This window comes from Ovis aries, chromosome 18, assembly GCF_016772045.2.
Source record: "Ovis aries strain OAR_USU_Benz2616 breed Rambouillet chromosome 18, ARS-UI_Ramb_v3.0, whole genome shotgun sequence".
NCBI lineage: Eukaryota > Metazoa > Chordata > Mammalia > Artiodactyla > Bovidae > Ovis > Ovis aries.
Window position 1 is genome coordinate 8,801,727 of NC_056071.1, and position 12,925 is coordinate 8,814,651.

The 12,925-nt window shown below is 38.9% G+C and overlaps 1 pseudogene; it reads right to left on the reverse strand.

The window, feature by feature from the left end:
- Positions 1-10,639: 10,639 nt before the first annotated feature.
- LOC101112680 (ATP synthase subunit alpha, mitochondrial-like) lies at positions 10,640-12,494 on the reverse strand (annotated as a pseudogene).
- Between the last annotated feature and the right edge of the window lie 431 nt (positions 12,495-12,925).

A 12,925-nucleotide genomic window follows, 5' to 3' on the forward strand; every position in this document is an offset into this window, starting at 1 on the left:
CAGTAGAAACTGAAAAAAAAAAGAAATGAGTTGGGGCTGGTATACGATAACCTCATCTTCTGTTGGTGTCCCACTCATGGTGCTATTTGACACCCTAGGCAACTTACTACCTTAGGCAATATTTCTCTTGTGGTTGATAGGGTTTGCTCTGAAGATTGTGAGAAAACTCAGTGTTAATCTATTGGGACTTGATGCACTGATGATAGGTAGGTTCAAGGGGAAAAAATTCCTCCTGTTTCTGAAAATCAGGAATTAGTTGCTATATTCCAAGGTACCTGGAGTTCTCAAAGCTCTTCCAATGGTGGTGGATACACTGTTCCTTGCTCATACCATATCTGGAAGTGTTCTGACACTCCCAGCAGAATTTCTGTAGGCTTTCTCTGTCTTCTGGTGATCTTGTCTGACCATGAAGAAAAGTGTGTTGAATAGAGTTCTCCTACACGATTATCACTGCCTACCCTCCACCTGTACGTCTGATCAGTGGTGGCAATGGAAAGGTGCAGAGAGCTCTGCTCAGTGGAGCACATTGCCTTGGGAGCTTCAGTGTTGGCTGCAGGGTGGCATGGTAAAGAGCACCCTGCCGTGTTGGCTGCATCCTGGGGAACCTAGGCCCGACAGTCCTCTGGGAATCTCTTAGAAACTGCTGGGGAGCATCGGAGAAGAGTGTGAAAAAATAGACATGATTACTGCCAGGTAAAAATTGCAGAGCAAAACTCATTCCCCAAGTGTCTCTGCTGGAATATCACAAAAATAAAATGGCAAATATGAAAACTATTTGCCAGCAATAACTAATTAGAGCCCTTAATTGGATCCCCTTTTCCAAGAAGTGGCACTAGAGAGATTAATGAGTCAACAAAATTCTTTATTATTTATTAATATTCTGTGTTAAGTTGCTTCAGTCATGCCCAACTCTTTGTGACCCTATGGACTGTCGCCCTCCAGGCTCCTCTGTTCCTGGGATTCTCCAGGCAAAAATACTGGATTAAGCTGCCACACCCTCCTCCAGGGGATCTTCCTGACCCAGGAATTGAACCCATGTCTCCTGCGGCTCCTGCATTGCAGGTAGAATCTTTGTCACTGAGCAACCAGGGAAGCCCTTATTATTATTAATACCGCACAATTTGGAGGCAATCTAATTAATAATTAACATTTAATTGTAGGTAAAATAAGGAATAATTCTAGGTTTCATAAGATATTGGTGAAGACTGAAGGGTTTCTTTTGTATTTCCAGATCTGTGGTCAATTAGGGAATTAATCTGAATTCTGCTAGATTTTCTCCATGAAACTGTAGCAGCTGCACAAGGAGGAGTGAACCGGGGAGAGGACATTAAATCACCTCTTAGATTTGGAGGTCAGCCAAACTTTGCTCTGTGAGCTTATCATTTAATTTTGTGAGTAAAGTTTTGTTGAAATGAAGCTGTGGCCATTTATTTATGTGTAGTCCGTGACTGCCTTCCTTCTATAACTGCAGAGCTGAATATTTGCAAAAGAGACATTAAAAATGTTTTCTCTTTGGTTCTTTGCAGATAACATTTGCCCAGTATTGTCTTAGACAAAAGTAGGGTTTGGGGACATGCCAACAAAGAAAATCATTCTCAGGTGAGATAGAGAGTTACCAACTGCATTATAAAATACACAGACAACCTAAATAAAGACAACGACACTAAGTATGAACAAGATGAGGGGAAACATCGTATTGCCTATGTAAACAAGACACATACTTGCAACACACACACACACACACACACACACACACACACACACACAAGGAAAGGACCATAAAAACTGGAATAAAACATAATGGAAGGAAAAATAGAAATGAAGTCTCATAGTCAAAAACTACTAATGAGAGTATGAATTAAGTAAATACTTCAGAGAGAAGAAGATAAGCCAGCCTAAAGTGATGGACATTTTAGAGTTATAAAACAAAACACACAAAAAAGCAGCAAACATCCTTACAGTGTTATTCAGTTCAGTTCAGTTGCTCAGTCGTGTCTGACTCTTTGTGACCCCATGGACCACAGCACTCCAGGCCTCCCTGTCCATCACCAACTCCGGGAGTTCACCGAAACTCACATCCATTGAGTCGGTGATGCCATCCAGCCATCTCATCCTCTGTCATCCCCTTCTCTTCCGGCCCTCAATCTTTCCCAGCATCAGGGTATTTTCAAATGAGTCAGCTCTTCACATCAGGTGGCCAAAGTATTGGAGTTTCAGCTTCAACATCAGTCCTTCCAATGAACGCCAGGACTGATCTCCCTTAGGATGGACTGGTTGGATTTCCTGGCAGTCCGAGACTCTCAAGAGTCTTCTCCAACACCACAGCTCAAAAGCATCAATTCTTTGGTGCTTAGCTTTCTTTATAGCCCAACTCTCATATCCATACATGACCACTGAAAAAACCATAGCCTTGACTAGATGGACCTTTGTTGACAAAGTAATGTCTCTGCTTTTTAATATGCTGTCTAGGTTGGTCATAATTTTCCTTCCAAGGAGTAAGTGCAGATGCAATCACCATCTTCAATGATTTTGGAGCCCCCCCACAATAAAGTCAGCCACTGTTTCCACTGTTTCCCCATCTATCTTCCATGAAGTGATGGGACTGGATGCCATAATCTTAGTTTTCTGAATGTTGAGCTTTAAGCCAACTTTTTCACTCTCCTCTTTCGCTTTCATTAAGGGGCTCTTTATACTGTTATTAAATAAATTTTTAAAAACCAGGGACAAAAATGGATACGGCTAAAAATCAAATTGTTGGCATGGATAAAAAGCATGAGATAATTATAAATGAAAAAATTAAGTGGTTTTAAGAAATAAAGAAAAGTGAACAAATATGTAAAACACATGAAGAGATTCTGATGATATGAATATTTACTATTCTTAAAGCAGAGAACAAAATGCAAGGTACAGAAAAGAAAATTGATTTAAAGGAAGAAATAATATTGCCAGCTGAATGAACAGGCCACCTTCAAGGAAAACTTGAAACAGAGCAACAGGTATCTTATTCAAATTATCAAACTTCTAGAATAAATCCAAAAAAGTAAACCATTTGAAGTCATTTATAATATGGAAAATTTTGAGTTAGTCTCAGAATTATCCACAGCAACGTTAGCTGCCAGAAGACAATGGGAGAGTAATTGATATTAATAGATGCTGAAGCAGATAAAGGGTACCTCTGTCAATGTGATCCTTAACAAACTGTCTTTCATCAATGAGGGTGTCAGATAAATAACTTAAACGAATCATGAAAGAATATACAAAGACCCACATAAACTTAATGAAATTCACAAGAAGAACGAAGAAGCCCCAGAGAAACGCTGAGTGAAGCATTAGATGACAGACGACAACAGGGCGGTGTCTACAGGCACCGAGGGAAGGAGATGTGGGCCTGGAGCAGACAGGCATCACATGTTCTCAGACATGCAAGAATTCCAGAACTACCCTTTCCAGGTTAAAGCAAAAAACAAAAGAAATGCTTAAGAATCAAAAAAAAGAGAGAAAAATAAGAGCAATAACAAGATTTAGCCAGTCAAGAATGAACAGAGAGATAACTAAAAATTGAAAAAAAACTAAAAATAGATTAGCCATAATAAAAATAGCTAGAGATAGCATTTGTGGCAATCATTAAAAAATAACACAGAGTTTTAGAAGATAATATATAAGCATCACCAACTTGCAAAGGGTGAAAATAGATGTTGAAATGAGAATTAGTGGCGGAATGCTAATTTTAGTTTTCATGGTTTGGGGTCAATAGACATTTTGTTTCAGAAAACCAGTATATCTATTTCTATAATCTTTAATTAATATCTAACTAATGGTTCTTGAGTTGATAAAAAACATTTATCTAAAGTTGAGTGAATTAATGTTTTATGGCAATTTCCATTTATTTTATGAACTTCAAATACTTAAAAATAGCACAAATGCAATTTATGACAGTTTTGATATTCATCCATCTATACACACTGACCCATTTTCCACCCATTTAGTCCCCCTTTTCTTCTTTCTCTTTGTGTGTTTATTCTTTAAATGCTCTTTCTATTTAGAAATGTTTTCACCAGAATCGATGTTTACATAAGAATTAAAATGAGTGAAGTGACATAGACTAATGCCAACAATAGCTATTTCTATGTAGGAAAATTTAATTTTTTTTCCCTTTATTTTCTTGTTATATGTTTCTTTATTGCTCTGTTAAAATAATGAATAAGTTATTAGTCAAACAAAAATATGAATTAACTCATTATTCATAGCCCTAAGAGCATTTGAATTATATATCTGAAAATTCTGAAAGATATATCAGGATCTTTTTTACAAACAGAATTCTGAACCAGGAAGCAAAGTAACTTTGAAACAAAATGTAGCAGTCTTATTTGGCTTAGCTAAAATTATAAAATTGAAAAAGCCCCTCCTCCCATATGCATTCTTTCTTATTTTACTACTCTGAACCCAGGAATGGTAGAATTTTTTTTTTTTTTCAAATCTATTACAATCTAAGAATCCCACCTGAGCACTACCCTTTGTGGTTTCCCTGAACAGAAATGTTTCTTTCTTGGCCTGGCTTTTGTTCATATTCTAAGATATTTTTGCCAAGGTATTACTATCTAACTTATTGCCTATTATTTTACAATTTCTAGAAAGCACTTGTGTTACAACCCCATTCAGAAGAGTAACAACTACACAGAAAATGAGAATTGTTATGGACATGAATATTTTGAGGATCTCCTCAAATTCTGCATCTTTTTTGCCAACACAAAAGGAAGTTTGGACTACTACTTTAATAATCAGTATTAATGATCTCATTTTTCGTGAGACCTAAAGAGTCCTTGAATCACATGTTACTTACTTAGAAAGTCAATGAGTAAAGATCAAACTGCAAGCAGCTTAGAAAATATCCAATGACTTAGAAACTCTAAAGAAACTGAGAATTATTAATAAAGTCCATTGTTTTAGTCTTGGGAAAATATGATTGAGTTTTCTGATTAACCACAGCCCTAGAAATTAGATTTATATCTCTTCTTTCTTGAATATTGCCACATTTCTTAATGATAATCCAAACAGATAATCATCAGTACTGCAACGATAATGCGATCCTGAAAAGGCTGAAGGCTAGGACAATGAGGAGAACACGGTTTGGGTCCCAGCTGTGTTTACTTTCAAAAGACCATGTGTTTCTTGTTAGACCATCTTCTCGCTCCTCCGCCTTTTTCCCTCCCCTCCACAGTTCAAAACAGGAGCCAATTAGGGGTCCCAGAGTGAGTTCTTTCGCTCCCCTCACCTTTACCCTAATCTTTCTTGCATGCTCTCAGCAAAGTCAGACAACTGTGACAACAAGCTTGAGGCTTTTTTTTTTTGTTTTTAATTGACCCACCAGCAGAGGCTTAAAACCACCCTACAGCAGTTATACGTATGCAGAGGTTAAGTTTAAAAATACAGTCCAGGGAAAGAGACTCAAATCTATTTCATCAGAGATTTGAAAATCGTTGTCAGGTAGGTTTTAAACGTGATCAGAATAAAAGTGAGCATTGAGAAGCCAGCCCTCGGGTTGTAGCCCTCTTCTACCCCGCGCCTGTGACTCTCCAGGCTGGGGAGGTGTGATCATGCGGATCCCTGTGACCTGAGCCAGCCCTTCCCCACCACTGGAGGAAAGGCTGTTCCTTCACTCCTCCTCCTCTGTTTCCTCTCCCCTCATCCCCACCGCCCCTGTCCCTCCAAAAGCCACAAGTGTGTGAAATGCATTCATTTGCCAGAGGCTGTTTATTCTGTTTAATAGACACCTATTGCCCCCTCATCCTTTCTTTTTAGATTGTCTGGACAGGCACAAAGCAAATTAGTGCAAAATGCTTTCAGTCAAGTGTCGGGTGGAATCATGGTGATGAATGCTCCACTCTTGGGCTTTCAGGTTCTCCCAGCACTTGTACTGACAGCATTGTCTCCCTCGATTACAGCCTTGCCCATGTGTTCCATGGAGCGCCAAAAGCAATCTTGTAACTTTGGAAGGTTCTGTTCCAATGAAGACATTTTGAACTCACTGTGAAAAAAAGAAACGGAAAGGATTTGACATCAAAAGTTTAGTAAAGTCTCAAACATATTTCCCTTAATGGAGCATTTCCAGTCTTTGCTGTTTCTTGTAAAGATTAGGAAGTTACAAAATAGTGACACATAAAAATGCTAGGATGTAGCCCTTGACATGAGACTCATTAATGATCTTGGCTTCAAACAAATTGCTGGAATGATGCACTTGATTTCCTTACATCAAATGTGTATATTCAAGTCCTTCTTGAAATTTAAAGAGAATCCTTGGTCTTCAACAAAAAGACAACTACTATTGCTACTGCTCAGTCAAATCAGCCATGTCCAAATCTTTGCAGTGCTATGGATTGTAGCCCACCAGGCTCCTCTGTCCATAGGATTCTCTAGGCAACAATACTGGACTAGGTTGCCATGGTCTCCTCCAGGGGATCTTCCCAACCCAGGGATCGATCCCTTTCTCTTACGTCTCCTGCATTGCGGGTGGATTCTTTACTGCTGAGCCACTGTGGTAGCCCCAAGTACTATTACCCAGCCCTAATGTTTGCAGTTCCATGCCAGCCTAGAAATAAGTTAAATTGGAACAAGCACAATCATCTTCCAGGTCAGACTCTGAATTCTCAATATTTAAAATAATCTCCCCTGCCTTTTTTTTTTTTTTTTTCAGAAAAACTTTATCTTTTGTTTTTTATCCCCCCCCCTTTTCTCTTTTTGCTTGTTGTTTTGTTGCTGCTTAGCTGCTAAGTCATGTCCAGCTCTTTTGCGACCCCTTAGACTATGGCCCACTAGGCTCCTCTGTCCATTGGATTTCCCAGGCAAGAATAGTGGAGTGGGTAACCTTTTCCTTCTCCAGGGGAGCTTCCTGAGCAGGGATCAAACCTGCATCTCCTGCTTTGGCAGGTAGGTTCTTTACCACTGAGCCACCAAGAAAGCCCTTTCTGTTTGTTAGAAGCAGATTAATTTTTCTCTGCTATCATCTGGAACCTAAACTAGCAGTTATTACCATTGAACTATCATGACCAGCCACCCATTTAACAAAACCTGTGGAAAATAATCCTCTTGGTAACTCAAAATTTGGAAGATACAGTAGTAGTAAGTTCTCGTCTACTAAAACATTGAGGATATTGAAAAAAAATGTCCTATTACATTTTTCTCCAAATAATACCAATTTAGAATAGGTGACACCTCGTGAGTTGGCTTTCCAACATAATATCTTGGATATCTCTAACTCCACCAACAAAATGGGTTTTTAAAAACAATTTGCTGTTGTGAGACCTTGATTCTTGGCAAATTGGCCCCAGGTTAGACATCAGGATACATAGCTTAATCTGAGTGAATCAGAACCTAGCAGAGCCAGGGATCTGAAAGTCAGCCAGCTGTCCCTGTCAGAGACAACAAACAACCATGAGGACCTGCCATTGAGGTTCCTGGGGTTTCTCTGAATCTTCAATGTGCTGAAGTTGGCTTGTTCAACTTTTCCTCTAATTTCATGCAAAGCTTTTGTTAAAATCTGTTGAAAACAAACCACCAGAGTAACTTGGAATGAACGTAATTTAAATGTATGTAAGAAGATTTGGATGGCAAACTTTAAAGTGAGGGGTTGGGTGCAAATCTGCCGCAGTCGTTTACTCTCAGCGGGATCTCTCAGGCTCGACATATGCAGTTATCTTATCCTTTGTTGATTTTCAGAATGGCTGGTGGTAACAAGAGTGTGATTTCCCTTCTTTATCATTGATTCCTCTCTATTTCTTATTATTCTTTTAACAAAATTTAAAATACATGAAATAAACTGAATGCATTGGGAATATAAACAATTGATTCCTAATTATGGTTCGTTTAAATGATTAGAAAACACAGTCAAATGAGGAAAAATATATTCATCCAGACATCTGCCAAACATTCAAAATGAAATACTGGAAAAGCTAAGCTGTGTATTTCAGCGTATTGCTTGGCAGTTCGTCAGTTTTCATTTGGTTGTTCTGTTTTATATCATACCTGCTTTTCATATTTAAAATGAGGTTACTTCACAGTTCTTTCAAAAATTTCAGAATCTGCAATTATATGACTGCTTCAATTTTTATTCAACTATTCTCTTGCCTATTCCAATCCACAAAGTGTAATGAATTCTATATTATTACATTAGGTGATTCATAGCTTGGTATTTACTTGTCACCTGAATGATAGATATATATTTAGTCACATAAATCTTATCTATAAAAGATGCAATATTATGAGGTAAGGTTATATTCCTGGAAACCCATCTTTTATTATAAAAATAAAGAAAATAAAATAGTTTAACACATATTTTTTTAGTTTTTAATAAGCATGTGATAATTCCGTTTAAAATGAACTGAAACTTCTTTTGGGAGAACACTTCAGCAATACCTGAACTTCCTGAAGATGTGCAAAGGGCAAGTACAGGGAAACTGACTTAAAGGTACAATTCTTTTTTTCCAGGAAGATTTCCTATAGCAAGTAGCTTTTATTGTTTTGAAAAGTTCTGGTAGCATTCAAAAGTAAGATCAACTGTTGCATATGTACATAGGGCACAAAAGTCTATGTAGAATGTCCTACTTTATGAATGATCTCTTGCTCTGTTTGTTTAATGTGCTCTTCATTGCTGAACTCCTATGAATGGGAGTCTATAAATTCCATCACTTATGCAGAATACAATCTGAAACTAATCACTCTACCTCTAAAGTACCTGGGGACAAATAGAATATAGATGGGCATATATTAACATTCAAATGATGTATTTTACCCGCCTGCAAACAAATGAAGTGCCACATTCATTATTCCAAATGCAGATAAAGCAGATTTTAGTAAAGGGGGAAAAACAGTTGTCTTTATCTTTTTTAAATCAATAGAATAAAATATTTTCAAACCTTTTAACTATTACCATAAAAGAATATATATGTAAGTAGATGGAATATATAATTTTAAAAGTAAAACTTCTATGAAAAAGGAAGCTAACAGTTTTGAGGACATGTTACATGTCAAATCATTTTTATATATTATTTTACATAATTTTTCTAAGTTTACCTAATCTTTACAATATCCAAGTATAAGTATTATAATACTCATTTTTCAAAAGCTCAGAAACATTAAATACATTTTTAAATGCAATATCTGATAGGTAAAAAAGCCAGGAATTTGAACTCTGATTTGTCTGATTCTAAAGCTCTTAGCTATGTCCATTACAAGCTGCTTTTATTATTAAAGTCACATAGTAAGAAGAGAAAATGAGATAATTAAAATGTATCTTTTCTTGTACATAGCAAATCTGAGCGATCTAATTTCTTCAGTATGTGTTGAGAGTAATGCAGTTATTAATATAGAAAATAGCCTCATTTCATTACTCTCATTAGCTGATTAGTGTGTTTTGCTAAAGCACTAACCCTAGTCTGAAATGAGAAAAATGAAAGTAGGAAGTGATTAAGAATAGGAAATAATATTCTCCTACAGTTCATCACAAAAGAGGTAGTGTATCTTAACTATATCACACACTGTAACAGAACTCAATAAATGCTTATGCAGTGAACATACAGGCATTTATTACACCTTAAATCATTTGTCACAAAATCTTACATCTGCATGGAATATAGGGGAATGCAAGCAGAGGCCCCCAAAGATGTCCAAATCCTAATTCATGTAGCCTACAAATAAGCTACCATCCAGGGCAGAAGGGCCTTTGCAAAGGTGATGGCGCACACTGAGACAGGCGATTGTCCTGGATTTTCTGAGTGGGTCCAGCGTAATCAAGAGTCAGAGAAGACGTGTCAAGAGAAGCAGAGTCAGAGCAAGACCTGAAGAAGCTGCTGCCTTTGGAGATGGAGGATGTGGCCATGAGCCAAGAACAACCGGAAGCTGGAAGATGGAAGGGAATGAACTTCCGCCTTGAGCCTGCAGAATAAACCCAGACTAGCAGTCACCTGGATTTTTACTCGCGTGCTTAGTTTCTCAGGTATGTCTGATTCTTTGTGACCCCCTGAACTGTAGCCCCCCAGGTTCCTCTGTCCGTGGGATTCTCCAGAGGGTAGCCATTCCTTTCTCCAGGGGATCTTCCCCTGCCCAAGAATCGAACCTAGGTCTCCTGCATTGCAGGTGGATTCGTTACCATCTGAGGCACCAGGGAAGCCCTAGACTTTTACTTCGTAAAACCAGTTTGGGGTTTCTGACCGCAAGAAGTTTAAGATAAGAACTACATGTTGCCTTAAGTCCTGGGTGTATGATAATTTGTTACAACAATGAGAAGCTAACACAATAAGTGAATTGGAAAGACAAAAATTTTTGTTCATAACGCTTCTAGTTAAAATAGTAGGTCTCTCAGTATAAGTAAAGGCATAATACAGCATATTGTTAAATTATTTTTCAGGGCATTCAGGCAGTGCATCCTGAGACTATGTATTTCAGTAATGATTTCAGGGATAAAAATTCATTTTGCGAATACTTGAAGTTCAAAATTAAAAAAATAATAACACAAATAAGCCTTTTTATTAATGATTTTATTTGGCATCTTAAGTTTCTGCTAAATACATGTGAAACTCCTTATGCTTGAGGTAATATCTATCCCATTATTTAAAACCCATGTTTTCTTTCTTTTTTTTTTTCAACATGGAACCTTTATTTTAATGTGATTACTGTACATCTGCAGTATTGGAGTAATCCTTTTACAAATGGAACTAGAAGAAACAATGACAAAACCAAACTGGCATTTGATGTGAATCCACAGGAGTTTAAGCTTCAAATCCAGCCAAGAAGTTGGTTGCAATCTCTTTCAGCTTTGCATCTGCCATTTCTGAGATCTTTCCATCAGTCCTGATTTTGCCCAACAGGATTTGATGTTGGCTGATAACGTGCGACAAGAAAGCATTCTCAAATTTTATAATCTTGCTGGGCTCCAGCTTGTCAAGATACCCCCTGACACCCGCATAGATAACAGCCACTTGCTCTTCAATAGCCATGGGAGAACACTGTCCTTGCTTGAGCAACTCAGTCAAACGCGCACCACGACTCAAGGGTTGTTGAGTGGCAGCATCAAGGTCAGAACCGAACTGGGCAAAAGCAGCAACCTCACGGTACTAAGCCAACTCCAGTTTCATGGTACCTGCCACCTGTTTCATGGCCCTGGTTTGGGCAGCAGATCCAACATGGGACACAGACAAACCAACATTAATGGCAGGGCGGATACCTTTGTAGAACAATTCTGTTTCCAAGAGGATCTGTCCATCAGTGATGGAAATGACGTTTGTTGGAATGTAAGCAGACACATCACCAGCTTGCGTTTCGATGACTGGTAGAGCAGTCAAGGAGCCACCACCAAAAGCAGCGCTCATTTTAGCTGCTCTCTCCAGGAGTCGGGAGTGCAGGTAGAATACATCACCAGGATAGGTCTCATGACCTGGGGGTCGGCGGAACAGCAGAGACATCTGACGATAAGCAACGATATCCAAACGATATCCGCCTGTTTGGATAAGTCGTCATAAATGATCAAAGCATGTTTGCCATTATCCCTAAAATATTCTCCCATTGAACATCCAGAATAAGGAGCCAGGTACTGAAGTGGGGCAGCATCTGAAGCAGTAGCTGAAACTGCAATGATGTACTTCACGGCATCTGCATCTGTAAGTCTCTTCACCAACTGGGCAACAGTGGATCTCTTTTGACCAAGAGCAACATAGATACAGTACAGCTTCTTCTTTTCATCAGTTCCATCATTGAATCGTTTCTGGTTAATGATTGTGTCAATAGCAACTGACGTTTTGCCAGTCTGTCGGTCACCAATAATCAGCTCACGCTGACCACGGCCAATCGGCACCAAGCTATCCACAGCCTTAATGCCAGTCTGCATTGGTTCCTGCACAGAAATTCGAGGAATGATCCCAGGGGCTTTCAAGCCAACTCATCTTCAGGCCTTGGAACCAATTGGACCCTTTCCATCAATGGCATTACCAAAGGCATCGACTACACGATCCAGGCAGCTCCTCGCCGACTGGAACATCTCCAATAGCCCCAGTTCTCTTTACAATATCTCTTTCCTTAGTAAGTTTATCGTTTCCAAACACGACAACCCCAACATTGTCAGGCTCCAAGTTGAGAGACACACCCTTTAAACCTGAAGAAAACTCTACCATTTCTCCTGCTTGAACATTTCTTAGCCCATGTACCCGGGCAATACCATCACCAATACTTAAAACACGCCCAGTCTCTTCAAGGTCAACAGAGGCATCAGCTTCAAGAACACGCTCTTCAAGAACAGAGGACACCTCAGCAGTGCCCGTCTTCTGAACACGAGAGTTAGAGGCATGCAGGTTCCTCGCAGCAATGAAGGATGATCCCAAAGCATTTTTGGAGACCAGCCCGGCTCGCCGAGGGAGGTCGTGGGCCACGGCCGCGGCGACACGCACGGACAGCATCTTTGCAGCACCTCCTCAGGTGCTTCCTCCGCAGCCGCAGCCTCGAGACTGACTGGCTAAAACCCATGTTTTCCGTTTTTGAGAATCTCTTTTCCTGGCCTCTGCTTCCGAATTTCATATGCTGATGTTGTTCTTTATGATATGAGCATCTTTGTCAACATTTCTTATATTGGGGATGCCACAAATACTTTTCAAAAGCATGGAAATTAAAACAGGACGCTGTCATTTTCTTTTCCTACTGAATGAACCATAGTCATGGTTTAAAAGTTAAGAGGAAATGAGAGTCAAAACAATGTTGTAAACCTGGCATTTCCATTCACTTCAGTTAATCTATAAAAGTAACAGAAACACTTTGAAAAGCAGTTTGACGCTATGTACAAGATCTTTAAAAATTGTATGCCTTTTGTCCTGGTAATCTCATTTCAGAGAATTTAAGAATAATAATCAGTTATGCTGGTGGTGGTGATTTAATTGCTAAATTTTCT